Source organism: Bombus vancouverensis, chromosome 5 (assembly GCF_051014615.1).
Source record: "Bombus vancouverensis nearcticus chromosome 5, iyBomVanc1_principal, whole genome shotgun sequence".
NCBI lineage: Eukaryota > Metazoa > Arthropoda > Insecta > Hymenoptera > Apidae > Bombus > Bombus vancouverensis.
Genome location: NC_134915.1, coordinates 4,661,861 through 4,682,338, shown reverse-complemented (window position 1 = coordinate 4,682,338; position 20,478 = coordinate 4,661,861). Strand labels below are relative to the sequence as shown.

Sequence of the window (20,478 nt, the reverse complement as noted above, 5' to 3'; positions counted from 1 at the left end):
GCTCCTTTAACTCCACTTCATACTGTAAATGCAATGCACTACATTTTAAGCGTCGAAACAAGCAAAACAACTCGCAAGTCGCGAAGATTTCGTCGATTTTGACGAAAACTAACTGTCTTATCCTTCCCGTTGGAGATATTTCGACGTTTAAGCGCTCCTTTAACTCCACTTCATACTGTAAATGCAATGCACTACATTTTAAGCGTTGAAACAAGCAAAATAGCTCGCAAATCGCGAAGGTTTCGTCGATTTTGAAAAAACCCAACTGTCATTTCCTTCCCGTTGGAGATATTTCGACGTTTAAGCGCTCGTTGAACTCCACTTCATACTGCAAATATAATGCACTACCGCTTAAGCGTCGAAACAAGCAAAATAACACGCAAATCGCGAGGATTTGGTCGATTTGGACGAAAACTAACTGTCATTTCCCTCCCGTTGGAGATATTTCGACGTTTAAGCGCTCATTTCACTCCATTCTACATTGCAAATGTAATGCACTACCTTTTAAGCGTCGAAACAAGCAAAATAGCTCGCAAGTCGCGAAGATTTGGTGTATTTTGAAGAAAACTAACTGCCATTTCCTTCCCGTTGGAGATATTTCGACGTTTCAGCGCTCATTTCACGCCATTTTACATTGCAAATGTAATGCACTACCGTTTCAGCGTCGAAACAAGTAAAATAGCTCGCAAATCGCGAAAATTTCGCCGATTTTGACGAAAACTAACTGTCATTTCCTTCCCGGTGGAGATATTTCGACGGTAAAGCGCTCGTTGAACTCCACTTTACACTTCAAATGCAATGCACTACCTTTTAAGCTTCGAAACAAGCAAAATAACTCGCAAATCGCGAAGTTTTCGTCGATTTTGACGAAAACCAACTGTCATTTCCTTCCCGTTGGAGATATTTCGACGTTTAAGCGCTCGCAGAACTCCATTTTACATTGCCAAAGTGATGCACTACCGTTTCAGGGTTGAAACAAGCAAAATAGCTCGCAAATCGCGGAGATTTCGTCGATTTTGACGAATAGCAACTGTCATTTCCTTCCCGTTGGAGATATTTCGACGTTTAAGCGCTCCTTTAACTCCACTTCATACTGTAAATGCAATGCACTACATTTTAAGCGTCGAAACAAGCAAAATAGCTCGCAAATCGCGAAGGTTTCGTCGATTTTGAAGAAACCCAACTGTCATTTCCGTCCCGTTGGAGATATTTCGACGTTTAAGCGCTCGTTGAACTCCACTTCATACTGCAAATATAATGCACTACCGCTTAAGCGTCGAAACAAGCAAAATAGCTCGCAAATCGCGATGATTTGGTCGATTTGGACGAAAACTAACTGTCATTTCCTTCCCGTTGGAGATATTTCGACGTTTAAGCGTTCATTTCACTCCATTCTACATTGCAAATGTAATGCACTACCTTTTAAGCGTCGAAACAAGCAAAATAGCTCGCAAGTCGCGAAGATTTGGTGTATTTTGACGAAAACTAACTGCCATTTCCTATCCGTCGGAGATATTTCGACGTTCAAGCGCTCGTTGAACTCCATTTTACACTGCAAATGTAATACACTACCGTTTCAGCGTCGAAAGAAGCAAAATAGCTCGCAAATCCGGAGAATTCGTCGATTTTGATGAAAACTAACTGCCATTTCCTTCCCGTTGGAGATATTTCGACGTTTCAGCGCTCATTTCACGCCATTTTGCATTGCAAATGTAATGCACTACCGTTTCAGCGTCGAAACAAGTAAAATAGCTCGCAAATCGCGAAAATTTCGCCGATTTTGACGAAAACTAACTGTCATTTCCTTCCCGCTGGAGATATTTCGACGGTAAAGCGCTCGCTGAACTCCACTTTACACTTCAAATGCAATGCACTACCTTTTAAGCTTCGAAACAAGCAAAATAACTCGCAAATCGCGAAGTTTTCGTCGATTTTGACGAAAAGCAACTGTCATTTCCTTCCCGTTTGGAGATATTTCGACGTTTAAGCGCTCGCAGAACTCCATTTTACATTGCCAAAGTGATGCACTACCGTTTCAGGGTTGAAACAAGCAAAATAGATCGCAAATCGCGGAGATTTCGTCGATTTTGACGAATAGCAACTGTCATTTCCTTCCCGTTGGAGATATTTCGACGTTTAAGCGCTCGTTGAACTCCACTTCATACTGCAAATATAATGCGCTACCGCTTAAGCGTCGAAACAAGCAAAATAGCTCGCAAATCGCGGAGATTTCGTCGATTTTGATGAAAACTAACTGCCATTTCCTTCCCGTTGGAGATATTTCGACGTTTCAGCGCTCATTTCACGCCATTTTACATTGCAAATGTAATGCACTACCGTTTCAGCGTCGAAACAAGTAAAATAGCTCGCAAATCGCGAAAATTTCGCCGATTTTGACGAAAACTAACTGTCATTTCCTTCCCGGTGGAGATATTTCGACGGTAAAGCGCTCGTTGAACTCCACTTTACACTTCAAATGCAATGCACTACCTTTTAAGCTTCGAAACAAGCAAAATAACTCGCAAATCGCGAAGTTTTCGTCGATTTTGACGAAAACCAACTGTCATTTCCTTCCCGTTGGAGATATTTCGACGTTTAAGCGCTCGCAGAACTCCATTTTACATTGCCAAAGTGATGCACTACCGTTTCAGGGTTGAAACAAGCAAAATAGCTCGCAAATCGCGGAGATTTCGTCGATTTTGACGAATAGCAACTGTCATTTCCTTCCCGTTGGAGATATTTCGACGTTTAAGCGCTCCTTTAACTCCACTTCATACTGTAAATGCAATGCACTACATTTTAAGCGTCGAAACAAGCAAAATAGCTCGCAAATCGCGAAGGTTTCGTCGATTTTGAAGAAACCCAACTGTCATTTCCGTCCCGTTGGAGATATTTCGACGTTTAAGCGCTCGTTGAACTCCACTTCATACTGCAAATATAATGCACTACCGCTTAAGCGTCGAAACAAGCAAAATAGCTCGCAAATCGCGAAGGTTTCGTCGATTTTGAAGAAACCCAACTGTCATTTCCGTCCCGTTGGAGATATTTCGACGTTCAAGCGCTCGTTGAACTCCATTTTACACTGCAAATGTAATACACTACCGTTTCAGCGTCGAAAGAAGCAAAATAGCTCGCAAATCCGGAGAATTCGTCGATTTTGATGAAAACTAACTGCCATTTCCTTCCCGTTGGAGATATTTCGACGCTTCAGCGCTCATTTCACGCCATTTTACATTGCAAATGTAATGCACTACCGTTTCAGCGTCGAAACAAGTAAAATAGCTCGCAAATCGCGAAAATTTCGCCGATTTTGACGAAAACTAACTGTCATTTCCTTCCCGCTGGAGATATTTCGACGGTAAAGCGCTCGCTGAACTCCACTTTACACTTCAAATGCAATGCACTACCTTTTAAGCTTCGAAACAAGCAAAATAACTCGCAAATCGCGAAGTTTTCGTCGATTTTGACGAAAACCAACTGTCATTTCCTTCCCGTTGGAGATATTTCGACGTTTAAGCGCTCGCAGAACTCCATTTTACATTGCCAAAGTGATGCACTACCGTTTCAGGGTTGAAACAAGCAAAATAGATCGCAAATCGCGGAGATTTCGTCGATTTTGACGAATAGCAACTGTCATTTCCTTCCCGTTGGAGATATTTCGACGTTTAAGCGCTCCTTTAACTCCACTTCATACTGTAAATGCAATGCACTACATTTTAAGCGTCGAAACAAGCAAAATGGCTCGCAAATAGCAAAGGTTTCGTCGATTCTGAAGAAAACCAACTGTCATTTCCTTCCCGTTGGAGATATTTCGACGTTTAAGCGCTCATTTCACTCCATTCTACATTGCAAATGTAATGCACTACCTTTTAAGCGTCGAAACAAGCAAAATAGCTCGCAAATCGCGGAGATTTCGTCGATTTTGAAGAATAGCAACTGTCATTTCCTTCCCGTTGGAGATATTTCGACATTTAAGCGCTCGTTGAACTCCACTTTATAAAGCAAATGCAATGCACTACCTTTTAAGCTTCGAAACAAGCAAAACAACTCGCAAGTCGCGAAGATTTCGTCGATTTTGACGAAAAGCAACTGTCATTTCCTTCCCGTTGGAGACATTTCGACGTTGAAGCGCTCGTTGAACTCCACTTCATACTGCAAATATAATGCACTACCGCTTAAGCGTCGAAACAAGCAAAATAGCTCGCAAATCGCGATGATTTGGTCGATTTGGACGAAAACTAACTGTCATTTCCTTCCCGTTGGAGATATTTCGACGTTTAAGCGCTCATTTCACTCCATTCTACATTGCAAATGTAATGCACTACCTTTTAAGCGTCGAGGCAAGCAAAATAGCTCGCAAGTCGCGAAGATTTGGTGCATTTTGACGAAAACTAACTGCCATTTCCTATCCGTCGGAGATATTTCGACGTTTAAGCGCTCGTTGAACTCCATTTTACATTGCCAAAGTGATGCACTACCGTTTAAGGGTTGAAACAAGCAAAATAGCTCGCAAATCGCGAAGATTTCGTCGATTTTGACGAAAACTAACTGTCATATCCTTCCCGTTGGAGATATTTCGACGTTTAAGCGCTCCTTTAACTCCACTTCATACTGCAAATGCAATGCACTACATTTTAAGCGTCGAAACAAGCAAAATAGCTCGCATATCGCGAAGGTTTCGTCGATTTTGAAGAAACCCAACTGTCATTTCCTTCCCGTTGGAGATATTTCGACGTTTAAGCGCTCATTTCACTCCATTCTACATTGCAAATGTAATGCACTACCTTTTAAGCGTCGAAACAAGCAAAATATCTCGCAAGTCGCGAAGATTTGGTGTATTTTGACGAAAACTAACTGCCATTTCCTATCCGTCGGAGATATTTCGACGTTTAAGCGCTCGTTGAACTCCATTTTATAAAGCAAATGCAATGCACTACATTTTAAGCTTCGAAACAAGCAAAACAACTCGCAAGTCGCGAAGATTTCGTCGATTTTGACGAAAAGCAACTGTCATTTCCTTCCCGTTGGAGATATTTCGACGTTTAAGCGCTCGTTGAACTCCACTTCATACTGCAAATATAATGCACTACCGTTTCAGCGTCGAAACAAGTAAAATAGCTCGCAAATCCCGAAGATTTCGTCCATTTTGACGAAAACTAACTGTCATTTCCTTCCCGTTGGAGATATTTCGACGTTTAAGCGCTCATTTCACTCCATTCTACATTGCAAATGTAATGCACTACCTTTTAAGCGTCGAAACAGGCAAAATAGCTCGCAAATCGCGAAAATTTCGCCGATTTTGACGAAAACTAACTGCCATTTCCTATCCGTCGGAGATATTTCGACGTTTAAGCGCTCGTTGAACTCCATTTTACACTGCAAATGTAATACACTACCGTTTCAGCGTCGAAAGAAGCAAAATAGCTCGCAAATCGCGGAGATTTCGTCGATTTTGATGAAAACTAACTGCCATTTCCTTCCCGTTGGAGACATTTCGACGTTTCAGCGCTCATTTCACGCCATTTTACATTGCAAATGTAATGCACTACCGTTTCAGCGTCGAAACAAGTAAAATAGCACGCAAATCGCGAAAATTTCGCCGATTTTGACGAAAACTAACTGTCATTTCCTTCCCGGTGGAGATATTTCGACGGTAAAGCGCTCGTTGAACTCTACTTCACACTTCAAATGCAATGCACTACCTTTTAAGCTTCGAAACAAGCAAAATAACTCGCAAATCGCGAAGTTTTCGTCGATTTTGACGAAAACCAACTGTCATTTCCTTCCCGTTGGAGATATTTCGACGTTTAAGCGCTCGCTGAACTCCATTTTACATTGCCAAAGTGATGCACTACCGTTTCAGGGTTGAAACAAGCAAAACAGCTCGCAAATCGCGGAGATTTCGTCGATTTTGACGAATAGCAACTGTCATTTCCTTCCCGTTGGAGATATTTCGACGTTTAAGCGCTCCTTTAACTCCACTTCATACTGTAAATGCAATGCACTACATTTTAAGCGTCGAAACAAGCAAAATAGCTCGCAAATCGCAAAGGTTTCGTCGATTCTGAAGAAAACCAACTGTCATTTCCTTCCCGTTGGAGATATTTCGACGTTTAAGCGCTCATTTCACTCCATTCTACATTGCAAATGTAATGCACTACCTTTTAAGCGTCGAAACAAGCAAAATAGCTCGCAAATCGCGGAGATTTCGTCGATTTTGATGAAAACTAACTGCCATTTCCTTCCCGTTGGAGATATTTCGACGTTTCAGCGCTCATTTCACGCCATTTTACATTGCAAATGTAATGCACTACCGTTTCAGCGTCGAAACAAGTAAAATAGCTCGCAAATCGCGAAAATTTCGCCGATTTTGACGAAAACTAACTGTCATTTCCTTCCCGGTGGAGATATTTCGACGTTAAAGCGCTCGTTGAACTCCACTTTACACTTCAAATGCAACGCACTACCTCTTAAGCTTCGAAACAAGCAAAATAACTCGCAAATCGCGAAGTTTTCGTCGATTTTGACGAAAACCAACTGTCATTTCCTTCCCGTTGGAGATATTTCGACGTTTAAGCGCTCGCTGAACTCCATTTTACATTGCCAAAGTGATGCACTACCGTTTAAGGGTTGAAACAAGCAAAATAGCTCGCAAATCGCGAAGATTTCGTCGATTTTGACGTATAGCAACTGTCATTTCCTTCCCGTTGGAGATATTTCGACGTTTAAGCGCTCATTTCTCTCCCTTTTTCACTGCAAATGCAATGCACTACCGTTTAAGAGTAGAACACATGCAAAATAGCTCGCATATCGCGAAGATTTCGTCACTTTAGACGAAAACTATCTGTCATTTCCTTCCCGTTGGAGATATTTCGACGTTTAAGCGCTCGTTGAGCTCCAGTTTACACTGCAAATGTAATGCACTCCCGTTCAAGCGTCGAAACAAGCAAAATAGCTCGCAAATCGCAAAGGTTTCGTCGATTCTGAAGAAAACCAACTGTCATTTCCTTCCCGTTGGAGATATTTCGACGTTTAAGCGCTCATTTCACTCCATTCTACATTGCAAATGTAATGCACTACCTTTTAAGCGTCGAAACAAGCAAAATAGCTCGCAAATCGCGGAGATTTCGTCGATTTTGATGAAAACTAACTGCCATTTCCTTCCCGTTGGAGATATTTCGACGTTTCAGCGCTCATTTCACGCCATTTTACATTGCAAATGTAATGCACTACCGTTTCAGCGTCGAAACAAGTAAAATAGCTCGCAAATCGCGAAAATTTCGCCGATTTTGACGAGAACTAACTGTCATTTCCTTCCCGGTGGAGATATTTCGTGTTAAAGCGCTCGTTGAACTCCACTTTACACTTCAAATGCAATGCACTACCTTTTAAGCTTCGAAACAAGCAAAATAACTCGCAAATCGCGAAGTTTTCGTCGATTTTGACGAAAACCAACTGTCATTTCCTTCTCGTTGGAGATATTTCGACGTATAAGCGCTCGCTGAACTCCATTTTAAATTGCCAAAGTGATGCACTACCGTTTAAGGGTTGAAACAAGCAAAATAGCTCGCAAATCGCGAAGATTTCGTCGATTTTGACGAAAACTAACTGTCATATCCTTCCCGTTGGAGCTTTTTCGACGTTTAAGCGCTCCTTTAACTCCACTTCATACTGTAAATGCAATGCACTACATTTTAAGCGTCGAAACAAGCAAAATAGCTCGCAAATCGCGAAGGTTTCGTCGATTTTGAAGAAACCCAACTGTCATTTCCTTCCCGTTGGAGATATTTCGACGTTTAAGCGCTCATTTCACTCCATTCTACATTGCAAATGTAATGCACTACATTTTAAGCGTCGAAACAAGCAAAATAGCTCGCAAATCGCAAAGGTTTCGTCGATTCTGAAGAAAACCAACTGTCATTTCCTTCCCGTTGGAGATATTTCGACGTTTAAGCGCTCATTTCACTCCATTCTACATCGCAAATGTAATGCACTACCTTTTAAGCGTCGAAACAGGCAAAATAGCTCGCAAATCGCGGAGATTTCGTCGATTTTGATGAAAACTAACTGCCATTTCCTTCCCGTTGGAGATATTTCGACGTTTCAGCGCTCATTTCACGCCATTTTACATTGCAAATGTAATGCACTACCGTTTCAGCGTCGAAACAAGTAAAATAGCTCGCAAATCGCGAAAATTTCGCCGATTTTGACGAAAACTAACTGTCATTTCCTTCCCGTTGGAGATATTTCGACATTTAAGCGCTCGTTGAACTCCACTTTATAAAGCAAATGCAATGCACTACCTTTTAAGCTTCGAAACAAGCAAAATAACTCGCAAATCGCGAAGTTTTCGTCGATTTTGACGAAAACCAACTGTCATTTCCTTCCCGTTGGAGATATTTCGACGTTTAAGCGCTCGCTGAACTCCATTTTAGATTGCCAAAGTGATGCACTACCGTTTAAGGGTTGAAACAAGCAAAATAGCTCGCAAATCGCGAAGATTTCGTCGATTTTGACGAAAACTAACTGTCATATCCTTCCCGTTGGAGATATTTCGACGTTTAAGCGCTCCTTTAACTCCACTTCATACTGTAAATGCAATGCACTACATTTTAAGCGTCGAAACAAGCAAAATAGCTCGCAAATCGCGAAGGTTTCGTCGATTTTGAAGAAACCCAACTGTCATTTCCTTCCCGTTGGAGATATTTCGACGTTTAAGCGCTCATTTCTCTCCCTTTTTCACTGCAAATGCAATGCACTACCGTTTAAGAGTAGAACACATGCAAAATAGCTCGCATATCGCGAAGATTTCGTCACTTTAGACGAAAACTATCTGTCATTTCCTTCCCGTTGGAGATATTTCGACGTTTAAGCGCTCGTTGAGCTCCAGTTTACACTGCAAATGTAATGCACTCCCGTTCAAGCGTCGAAACAAGCAAAATAGCTCGCAAATCGCGGAGATTTCGTCGATTTTGACGTATAGCAACTGTCATTTCCTTCCCGTTGGAGATATTTCGACGTTTAAGCGCTCGTTGAACTCCACTTCACACTTCAAATGCAATGCACTACCTTTTAAGCTTCGAAACAAGCAAAATAACTCGCAAATCGCGAAGATTTCGTCGATTTTGACGAAAAGCAACTGTCATTTCCTTCCCGTTGAAGATATTTCGACGTTTAAGCGCTCGTTGAACTCCACTTCATACTGCAAATGTAATGCACTACTGCTTAAGCGTCGAAACAAGCAAAATAGCTCGCAAATCGCGAAGATTTGGTCGATTTGGACGAAAACTAACTGTCATTTCCTTCCCGTTGGAGATATTTCGACGTTTAAGCTCTCGTTGAACTCCTTTTTACACTGCAAATGTAATGCTCTACCGTTTAAGCGTCGAAACAAGCAAAATAGCTCGCAAATCCCGAAGATTTCGTCCATTTTGACGAAAACTAACTGTCATTTCCTTCCCGTCGGAGATATTTAGACGATTAAGCGCTCGTTGAACTCCATTTTACATTGCAAATGGAATGCACTACCGTGTCAGCGTCGAAACAAGCGAAACTGTATGCAAATCGCGATGATTTCGTCGATTTTGATGAAATCTAGCCGTCATTTCTTTCCGGTTGGAGATATTTCGACGTCTAAGCGCTCGTTGAACTCTATTTTACACTGCAAATGTAATGCACTACCGTTTAAGCGTCGACACAAGCAAAATAGCTCGCAAATCGCGAAGATTTCGTCGATTTTGATGAAATCTAGCCGTCATTTCCTTCCCGTTGGAGATATTTCGACGTTTAAGCGCTCGTTGAACTCCATTTTACTGTCACGTCCCGCGCTCCGCACGCGCCGTAACAAGTAGAAGAAAACCATTCTATACAAAACACGCGAATGAGGATTTGAATGCACAATCGAACACGCGGCACCACGAAACGAAAGGAAGGATTAACAAAACGAGGGCGATTAACGGATCCAACCAATAAACAAAATACATAATACAGCAATTCTAAATAAACCAGAAAATAAGAATAACTACAAAAGGGGAAAATAATTGAAACGCCAGAAATATATATATATAAATATATTTCAATCAATCAATTTGGAGAGTTACATATAAGTATAAACATATATGCCGAACATGTAATAACCTAATAAATATTAGAGACAGTGCTTCCAATAGTATGCAATAAATCCAATATTATCAATTTATGAAATATAAGTATACATGAAGTCAAAAAACTAATAGTTTAACGAATACATAAAACATACAATATTGTATTATTAAAGAAATGAAGGTTACATTGTCAGAAATATATATATATATATGTGTGCGAATTCTATCAAACCGATAATCTAAGGATACATACTTAAAACTAGCCTACATTCCGGTAAAGGATAAATAAATAATTGACATATTCATTTCGTATGAATATTACACTGCCAAGAGAAATATGCATATGAATATGTATATATATGTCGGAGATGAAAGAACACCGGAGCCTTTGGAATTTTGGATAATCCCGCAACATTGTAACCTAGAGTCTACTATAGCTGTAATTGAACAATTGTAGTTATCCAATCCGATTGTAATTGTTCGAAAGTTGTGATAATGAGCTTGGGCTCGAGGCGACAGTCAGTCGCCGAACGTAGCCGCGGTCACGGGATGAACGCTTTGTCTAACAAAGGTATGGAGCAATTCTATAGCTCTCCTTAAAAGAAATATTCGTGGCGACACGCGACAGTAAACATTACAACGGTTTCTGTCCCGTGGCTCGCCACACGCAGACCCTATTCTTCGAGTAAGATGATTGCCAGATGTCGATGCGTCTCCGCAGTACATGTTCGGCTAGCTCGAGGGCCCGTTATAAATCTTAAGATTTAGTCAACTAAAGTCCTTCAAACAGACAAACGGTCTTTGTCCCAACTACGGGAAGATAGGGGAGACATATTTTTCAACGAGCGGCGTCTCCCACTAGCAACTTTCCCTCGAGGGCGGCTAGCATCTTTTTCTAACCACCGATATGGAAATTGACCAATTAGCAGCAACGCCAATTTCCCTTACTTTCTGAACGAAGGCTTTTCTCGACGAATCCGATGATCTCGTGTCCTTAGACACACCCCATTATAGTTTTCCTCTGTGGCATCATCGGGACGGGAAAGACATTCTTTCTCGCGATCTCATTGATGAAAGGAGTAACTCTTTACGATCAGTGAATATTACGTGTCCGACTTAGATTTTGTGAGTACGTTCATCTATCATCCCGTCGACCGCGGGTTCGTTATTGAACCTAGGATCATTGTCATTAGTTTCTCGAGTACCTAACTACCACGGTTACTTGTCCGGCTCTATCATAATCGTATTTGCACTAGTCAATGTCTTCTCTATTGCATAACGACAACGTGTAACCCAAACGAAGATTCGTTTCACGCTCCTAACAAAAGACGTTAAAAGAAAAACAATAATAATAAGGAACCTCTGATGGAAATGCCTCCGCAAACATTGTTCGAACGTCGATCACCGAAACCTAGGGAAACAACAAGAAAGGGGAAACATCAAAATCGCAAAAACAATCATAAGCGTACCCCCAGCGGACCACCACCCCGTGGGGGATGGCATTATAAATAAGCAAAGCAACGTAGAGCAGGAGCACTACGATAGTTATCATTTAGCGATTAACATTATTATTCTGGTAAACATTCTTATTACGCTCATTATTCTTCGCTCATTATTATAGTGATCATTGTTATTACCGTTCATTATTCTTTGATTATTACGATCTTCGTTATTACGGTCCATAATTATTTTGTTCACTCTTTGTTAATTATTTGTTACTACGTTCGTTATTGCGCTCATCTTTAGAAATTTTGTATAGTATTTTGCGCTCCGGGGTCTTTAGTTTTCTGTCAAGAAAAAGAGAGCCGCGACTAAGTAAAAAGAAAATTTTATCTTTGAACGCTCATTGTAATTGCGGTATTAATCTAGTCAGTAAATTGTTCTGTCCATATCGAAATAGATAAATAAAGTAAACGTTGATAGTAAACTATATTCGAGTTCAAGTAATAAACCCAGTAAAACCTTCGACGACCAACGGAGCAGCTGAGGTAAATGGCGCCAGACAGCGCCTACTCCTCAAGGTAAGAAAATTAATTTTGAGAATTTCCTTCTTCTCTGATAATTTCGTTGCCCTCGAGAATCGAATTAGAACTTCGTATCATCGATCACGTTTTATTTTCGTGAACAGTTTCGAAGATAGAATCATTGTTCAAACTTTAAACAAAAGAGTTGTCCGCTGTGTCGGCTTGTGCGAACGGTGTTTTCAGCTACTGAACCACCCACTGATCTTCGCATTCGTCCTCCCATTGTTGGCAAAATATTGCCCGTCTTTGGGCAAGGCTTGCGAAATCACACAAATCCCGCACAGAAGGGACTATTAAATACATCGTCGGGGTCAATCGAAAATTAAAAGCAATACCGGCATTGCTAATAACCGATATTCTTGCCATCGTTGCATGCGACTGTAAGAGAGAAATAGCAGAACAATTCCCTTCGGAAATTTAACCAAAGGATCGTTCGCTGTGTTGGCTTGTGCAAATGGTGTTTTCGATTATCAAAAACACCCGTCGATCTTCGCATTCCTCCTCCCACTGTTGGTAAAATACTACCCGTCTTTGGGCAAGGCTTGCGAAATCACACGAGCCCCACACAAAGAGGATCGTTAGAATCATCCTCGACTATTAAACTCGAAAGACAAGGAAATCGTGGTAACGGAATCCATCGTAGTAAATGAATTGAGTTTCTGTTCTAACGGCAACCTATTACAGTGAAATTAAAAGAGAAGAAGAAGTCGAACGTAAAAATAAATTTATATAAAACAACGAAAATCTCACATTCCTATCCAATCCAGCAACGCTAAAAATATATATATATCCGGCTAATAAATATATATATAAAGGTAATAATCTAAGCAATTCTACATTCAAATAAAATCCGTTCAACGAGGACAAATAATTATTAATCTCAGCTTTAATCCTCTCCCGTGCCAGTATTCCTGCACATAGCAGGTTAGCCGAAAAGTGAAATTCGTTTACCAGTTGCATTAAGCATCAGTTAACGCTACCCATTAAACGAAAAATAATAAAAATAAGATATTTTGAAATAGTCCTTAGACTATTTCTGGTGGCAGCAACTACCGTATTAATTAGAAATCTAAACCAGTATTACATACACAATAATATCATTTCAATTTATTTTCCTTCAGACTAAATTCAAACTCAACAACAAAAAAAAATTTTCAGTAAACTCTAAATATAAAATTTGATCGATGTCGATAAACTAATACGTAACATTAATAGATATATAGTAAATATTTTGGTGGCAGCGGTGGGATACGCTTCATGGAGGATTAAAGTTGGTTTAAACAGTTCGTTACGCTCCATAGAAGATTAAAGTTGTCACGCTTGTCGATAAAATATATATATATATTTTAAGAAACAATGGCGACTGTAGTGGAATCGTTGGACGAAGAAATGGCTTTGACATTGTCGGAAAAGCTTAAAGCATGGGATGCGAACTTTCGCGATATGAGTGCAAAACTCGCCGAACTACAAAACAGCTTGTTCGAACTTAAAACAAAACAGGAACCTAAAACACCCGTATCGCCGCCGACAACACAACAAGAGACGGTCCAGCCGAGTGGACATACCCAGCCAATTAAGCTAAAAGACGCGATCGAATCGGTGCCAGTGTTTGACGGATATCGACTATCGGTATTCCACTTTTTAAGAACTTGTGAGCGCGCGCGAAATATGATTCCCAGATATCAAGAACCTCAATTAGTAAAATTGTTAGTAAATAAGCTCCGTGGACACGCGTTCCTCGCCATCGAAGACACAGAATTAATGAGTCTAAATGATTTCGGAAACAAATTAAAGGATCTATTCGGCCCAAAGAAATCTCTTAACGAATATAAAGGGGAATTAGGAATGATATTTCAACGACCCGGGGAACACATATTAGATTATATGGATCGCGTTAGAAATCTTAGATTGGCAATAATGGACGGAGAAAGAGGCGACTACGGCATCATATCCCCCGATATCCAAGATACTATAGATTGGGAAACGAGAGAAGCTTTCGTTAAGGGACTTCCGAACGAGGTATATGTGCGAGTAAAAATAGCAGGGTACCACACTTTAGAAGATGCGTATCGTCAAGCCGTCAAAGCAACACACGAATTGAGACAAATAACCGATAGAACGCGACCCCAACGACCGACACCCTCGAACTATTACAGACGCGACAACGTACGTCCTTCGAACACTAACAACAATATCAGGAACAACCGCCAAGATCAAAGATCGGTACCTCCATCGCAGAATTTTTCGAATACTACAAGACAAAATATCACATGTAATTATTGTAAAAAACCCGGGCATTTAGTGAAAGACTGTTACAAATTTAAAGCCCGAGTAGATGCCGGATTAATCGTACCCTATGCTTCGAGACCATCGGGAAACCAAACACGTCCTTCGGGAGAATGGGGCGAGCCACGAAGGAACGATACGCCGAATCGCCCAAGAGTACAGGCGGCAACCAGGCGAGCGGCGCCGACGGCAACAACCAGAACAAGGACAGCTACACCCGCGAGATCGACTCCACCACCCATAACGAGAGACAGAACGAACGCAATGCCGACCATAAGATCGAACGAACAACCACTAAATACTGTGGGGGAGTCATCCCACAACCAAACGAGGTCACAGACAGAGAATCCAGAATCCCAAGGCAAAAGGAAAGGAGTGAAGCACAAGCAACCGGCGAAGAAAAATCACCAGGAATTGAATTCAGATTCGGAAGGCGACCTCTCTGAATTATTTCAATAAAATTTAACGATTCCCCAACGACCCCAACTGCACGAATAGTTTCCCCAGACTTAAAGACTAAGACGAGTTTATTATTAGACTCTGGATCGGAAATTAACATTATCAAGAAAACTGCTTTGCTCGATTCAGCCATCATCGACGAAAAGGAATCAATCGAAGTGCGAGGAATTACGGCAACGAGCCTGGTCTCCCTAGGGCAGACGGTAATACAGGTGGCGGGCCGTCCGGTTGTTTTTCATGTAGTCGATGATTCGTTGCTAATCGATCAAGACGGAATCCTAGGATCCGAATTTTTTGCAGGTTGCAAGGCTCGTTTAGATTACGAGGGAAAACATATCAGATGGGGAAATATTTATATCCCCTTCGATACTAAGGAAAAAATAATTATACCGAAGCGAAGTTCAATAACGTGTTCTATTAATATCGCTAATCCAGAGATGAAAGAGGGATTTATTCCAAAAATCGAGCCGAACAAGGGAATCTACTTTGGTAATGCAGTTGTGAGGAATCATAAAGGAGAAGCTTACATAAAAGTAATAAATACTACTTCGAGAGATTACGTATTTACAACACCAACGATGGTAATTAAAGAATTTGAAAATCCCCCCTGCTTCCTAGGACAGCGTGCAATACAGTTCTAAAATAGGAGGAAAGTAGATACGAAAAAATAAATGAGTTACTACGACTCGAACATTTGAACGAAGAAGAAAAAGAAAACGTTAAAAAATTGATTCGCAATAATCAAGATAGGTTTCATATTCCAGGAGATACATTGGAAGCAACCGAAGTTCTGGAACATAGGATAATCACGACGGATAATATACCCATCAATACTAAACAGTATCGATATCCACCAATACATCGAGAAGAAATAAATCGACAGGTCCAAGAGCTACTAGATACGGACGTAGTGGAACCATCAATATCTCCATATAACTCCCCGTTATGGATTGTGGCCAAAAAACCCGATTCGCAAGGAAATAAGCGCTGGAGACTAGTCATCGATTATAGAAAATTGAACGATAAAACGATTGGCGATGCCTTCCAACTATCCAACATTACAGAAATGTTGGATCAATTAGGAAGTGCAAAATATTTTTCCACGTTTGACTTAGCATCGGGCTTTCACCAGATCCGTATGTCACAGGAAGATGCCCACAAAACTGCATTTTCGACACCATACGGACATTTTCAATTCAAAAGAATGCCCTTTGGATTAAAAAATGCCCCAGCAACATTTCAACGTTTGATGAACTCAGTGTTATCTGGTCTGCAAGGAATAGAACTATTCGTCTATCTGGATGACATAGTGATTTATTCCAGGTATCTCCAAGAACACGAAATTAAATTTAATAAATTAATGGAAAGACTGAGGAAAGCTAAATTACGATTACAACCTGATAAGTGCGAATTTTTACGACACGAGGTGAATTATTTAGGACATATAATTAGTGAGGATGGCGTGAAACCCGACCCAAAGAAAGTCGAAGCCGTATCAAAATTTCCACGACCAAAGAGGGTGAAAAATATCAAACAATTTCTGGGACTAGCAGGATACTACAGAAGATTTATACCCGATTTCTCCAAGGTCGCGAAACCATTGACACAACTATTAAAGAAAGACACTCCCTTTAAATGGACTGAAAATCAAGAAAATGCATTCAATAATTTAAAGACAGCGTTAATGACAAAAACCCATTCTACAATATCCAGACTTTTCTAAACCCTTTAACCTTACCACAGACGCATCAGGATATGCAATAAGCGGTGTACTAAGTCAAGGGCCAATTGGAAAGGATATACCGATTGCGTATACCTCAAGACTATTAAATTCCGCCGAACAAAACTACTCTACCATAGAAAAAGAGTGTCTGGCAATTGTTTACAGCGCAATGCACTTCCGACCGTATCTTTACGGAAGAAAGTTTACTATCGTAACCGATCATAAACCTTTAGTGTGGATGCATTCTATCAAAGATCCTACTTCGAGAATTTGGAAATGTAAATTAAAATTATCGGACTTTGAATTTGATATTGTATACAAAGAAGGCAGGGCGAACGCAAACGCAGACGCATTATCTAGGAACCCTCCGGAAGTTTGTTCACCAATCAGAAAGAGAGAGGAAGTCTCACCAATTCGCTATCCTGTCTCAAAAAGATTCGAAATAGATACGTCAACGGAAGACTCTCCCATATTCGAAGCTAAACCACGCGTCTTGCCTCAATCCGCTGATCTTACAAAACAAGGAAAAGTTTCTACTCGAAAGCATCTTACACTGGAAGAAACGCCCGTAAAATATTCTGACGAAGCACTAACCGAGCTCGATGTTAATATAGATAGAGAAATAACTGATCAAGGAAAAAGGCGCATGGACACAACAGGCGAGGAAGAGCCCTCCGCCGTAATTCCAGAACTAACTCAACAACGAGAAAAGGATACGCATGTCTCAAAAAGATTCAAACTGGATACGTCAACCGAAGACTCTCCCATATTCGAAGCTAAACCACACGTCTTGCCTCAATCCAGTGATTCTAAAAATCAAGGAAAGGTTTTTACCCGAAAACATCTTACAATAGAAGAAACCCCCATAAAATATTTAGACCAAACATTAGCAGAAATCGATGTAAGTACGGATAGAGGAATAATCAATAGAGGAAAAGAAGACACGGATACAACAAGCGAAGAAGAGCCCTCCACTGTACTTCCAGAACTAATTCAACAACGAGAAAAGAACACGAGACCTACGATAATCGCGGAACTAAAAATTTCAGAAACCCGAGACTCAATTGCGAGAGTAAATGACCATAAAGTAATATTTATAGATATACATGGCAATCCGATAGATAAAGGAGCCTTAGAAATGAAGGAAACGGGAAAATTGCCTCGTTATGAAGATTTAATGTTAGAAAAAGCAAGATTGAATTACGATTCTGGAAAATACATTGTATTCCTACCGATAAAGGAAAATAGAAATATTCCAATAACACCAGAAAATTTATTAAACTCGCTAAGATCTCTATTAGACGTAGTAAATGAGAAACAGTTAACTTCGTTTAGCATTAGCAAAGGAAACTTGGAGGAAATACCCTGGCGATATACAATCAGAAGATTAAAGGAAATATTTATGGAAAAAAACCTTAACCATCACCATATGCACTGGGGAAGTAATTACCCCACCTGTGGAAGCACGGAACAACATAATACGGGAAAAACATGAATCGAGCGTAGCAGGACACAAAGGAATTACAAAAACTTATCAAAGAATACGACAACACTACTATTGGGAAAATATGAAAAAGGAAATTCAAGATTACGTAAGAACATGTAAGGAATATCAACTGAAGAAACTCACAAGAATAAAAGCAAAACAACCAATGGTACTTACAGACACACCAGGTAAAGCGTTCGATAAGATTAGTATGGATATTGTAGGTCCATTACCAAAAACTCAAAGGGGAAATGAATATATATTAACTATCCAAGATTTATTAAGAAAATACTCAATCGGGATTCCAATAGGAGGAATCTCTTCAGCCGAGATAGCGGACGCTTTTGTAAAGCAATTTATTTGTCGTTTCGGGTCACCGAGAGCTATTCTCACTGATCAAGGAACAAACTTTACATCCTCACTAATGAAGAAAGTAGCAAAGAGATTCCGCATCAAACAATATACCACGACGGCATATCATCCACAAAGTAACGGTTCAATCGAAAGATCTCACCACGTACTGATTGAATATCTCAAATTATACATTGAAAATTCCAGAAATTGGGACGAATGGGTAGAATTAGCTATGTTTTCCTATAATACCTCTGTACACGAAGGAACGAAATTCTCCCCGCACAAATTAGTTTTTGGACATCTAGCCAGAGAACCTACTGGTGAAGTGATAATCGAAGAGAACTTGGAACCAACATACGCAGAATATCTCGAAGACCTGTTCGATAAAATTAACACCGTACAACGAATGGCAAGAGAAAATTTAATAAAATCCAAACTAAAATCAAAAGAATATTACGACCGACGAATCAACCCCCAGGATTTTAAAGTAGGAGATTCGATATATTTACTAAAAGAACCCAGTAAAGGAAAATTCTCCGATCAATATACTGGACCATACAAAGTGCTAGAAACCTTGCAGAACCAAAACGTCAAGATCGAAGTAAAAGGGATTCCGCGAACGGTGCATTTAAACAAGTTAAAACTAGCGCATAATCGAAATAAGCAATGAATAAAGCGATTTCAGTGGGCAACGTAGTGCGGTAGTATATGTTATAGTGCTGTTCGTCGAATAATACAGATATCAAACACCTAAAAGGAAAAAGGAAAATTATTATACGTGTTTCAATTATTGCTTAAATATAAAACGTGTTAACTCAATGAACAATTAACTAGTGAAAGTGAAAGTTACCTTGTGAACAAGTGATCAACATACAAGAAAGTGTACGTGCAAGTATAGGTTATGGATCGTTGTTCGTGGAACACAATGTATGACAACTACCTAAAATAAGTGAATAAATTAGTTTCAATTGTCTCAGTGCAAAATACAAGGTTACTAAATGTTATAACTATATTATGGATAAATCAAAAGATGGTGTGACACTGTTCATCGAACAATACAGATAGCGAAAACCTAAAAAGAAAAAGGGAAAATTATTATGTGTACTCCAATTATTGTTTGAATATACAACGTGTCGATTCAATAAATAATTAAAAGAGGGAAAGTGAAAGTTACCTTGTAAAAAAGTAATCATCATACAAGAAGGTCTACATGCAAAATAGGTTATGGAAATATCTCCAACGGGGAGGGAATGACGGCTACTTTTCGTCAAAATCGACGAAATCATCTCGATTTGCGAGCCATTTTGCTTGTTTCGAGGCTTAGACGGTAGTGCGTTACATTTGCAGTGTGAAATGGAGAGAAATGAGGGCTTAAACGTCGAAATATCTCCAACGGGAAGGGAATGACGGCTACTTTTCGTCAAAATCGACGAAATCATCGCGATTTGCGAGCAATTTTGTGTCACGCCCCGCGCTCCGCACGCGCCGTAACAAGAACAAGAAAACCACTCTATACAAAACGCGCGAATAAGGATTTGAATGCACAAACGAACACACGGCGCTATGAAACTAACGGAAGGATTAACAAAACGAGGGCGACTAATATCCAACCAATAAACAAAATACATATACACACAACTCTAAATAAACCTACCAATAACCGACTTGCAATTTGAAAACTTGTGGTTCAATATAATATAAATCCAACCAGTATAAAATAAAATAAATAGAACCAGCTAATGGATTGAACGAGTTACGAACCAAACAAATAAACCAGGAAATAAGAATAACTACAAAAGGGGAAATAATTGAAACGCCAGGAATGCATGTATATATAAATATATTTTAATAAATCAACTTGGAGAGATACATATAAGTATAAACATATATGCCAAACATGTAATAACCTAGTAAATATTAGAGACAGTACTTCCAATAGTATGCAATAAATCCAATATTATCAATTTATGAAATATAAGCATATATGAAGTCAAAAACTAATAGTCTAACGAATACATAAAACATACAACATTGTATTATTAA

At 39.9% G+C, this 20,478-nt stretch overlaps 1 long non-coding RNA gene across 2 annotated transcripts; it reads right to left on the bottom strand.

Moving 5' to 3' along the window:
* Positions 1 to 12,013: 12,013 nt before the first annotated feature.
* On the bottom strand, positions 12,014 to 20,250 carry LOC143302672 (uncharacterized). Of its 2 annotated transcripts, XR_013058365.1 has the most exons (3): positions 19,610 to 20,250; positions 19,286 to 19,507; positions 12,014 to 19,185 (listed from the first exon to the last, which is right to left on the bottom strand). It is a non-coding gene; the product is annotated as an uncharacterized LOC143302672 (long non-coding RNA). The 2 variants fall into 2 exon arrangements; XR_013058364.1 differs by having other exon boundaries at positions 19,286 to 20,250.
* Between the last annotated feature and the right edge of the window lie 228 nt (positions 20,251 to 20,478).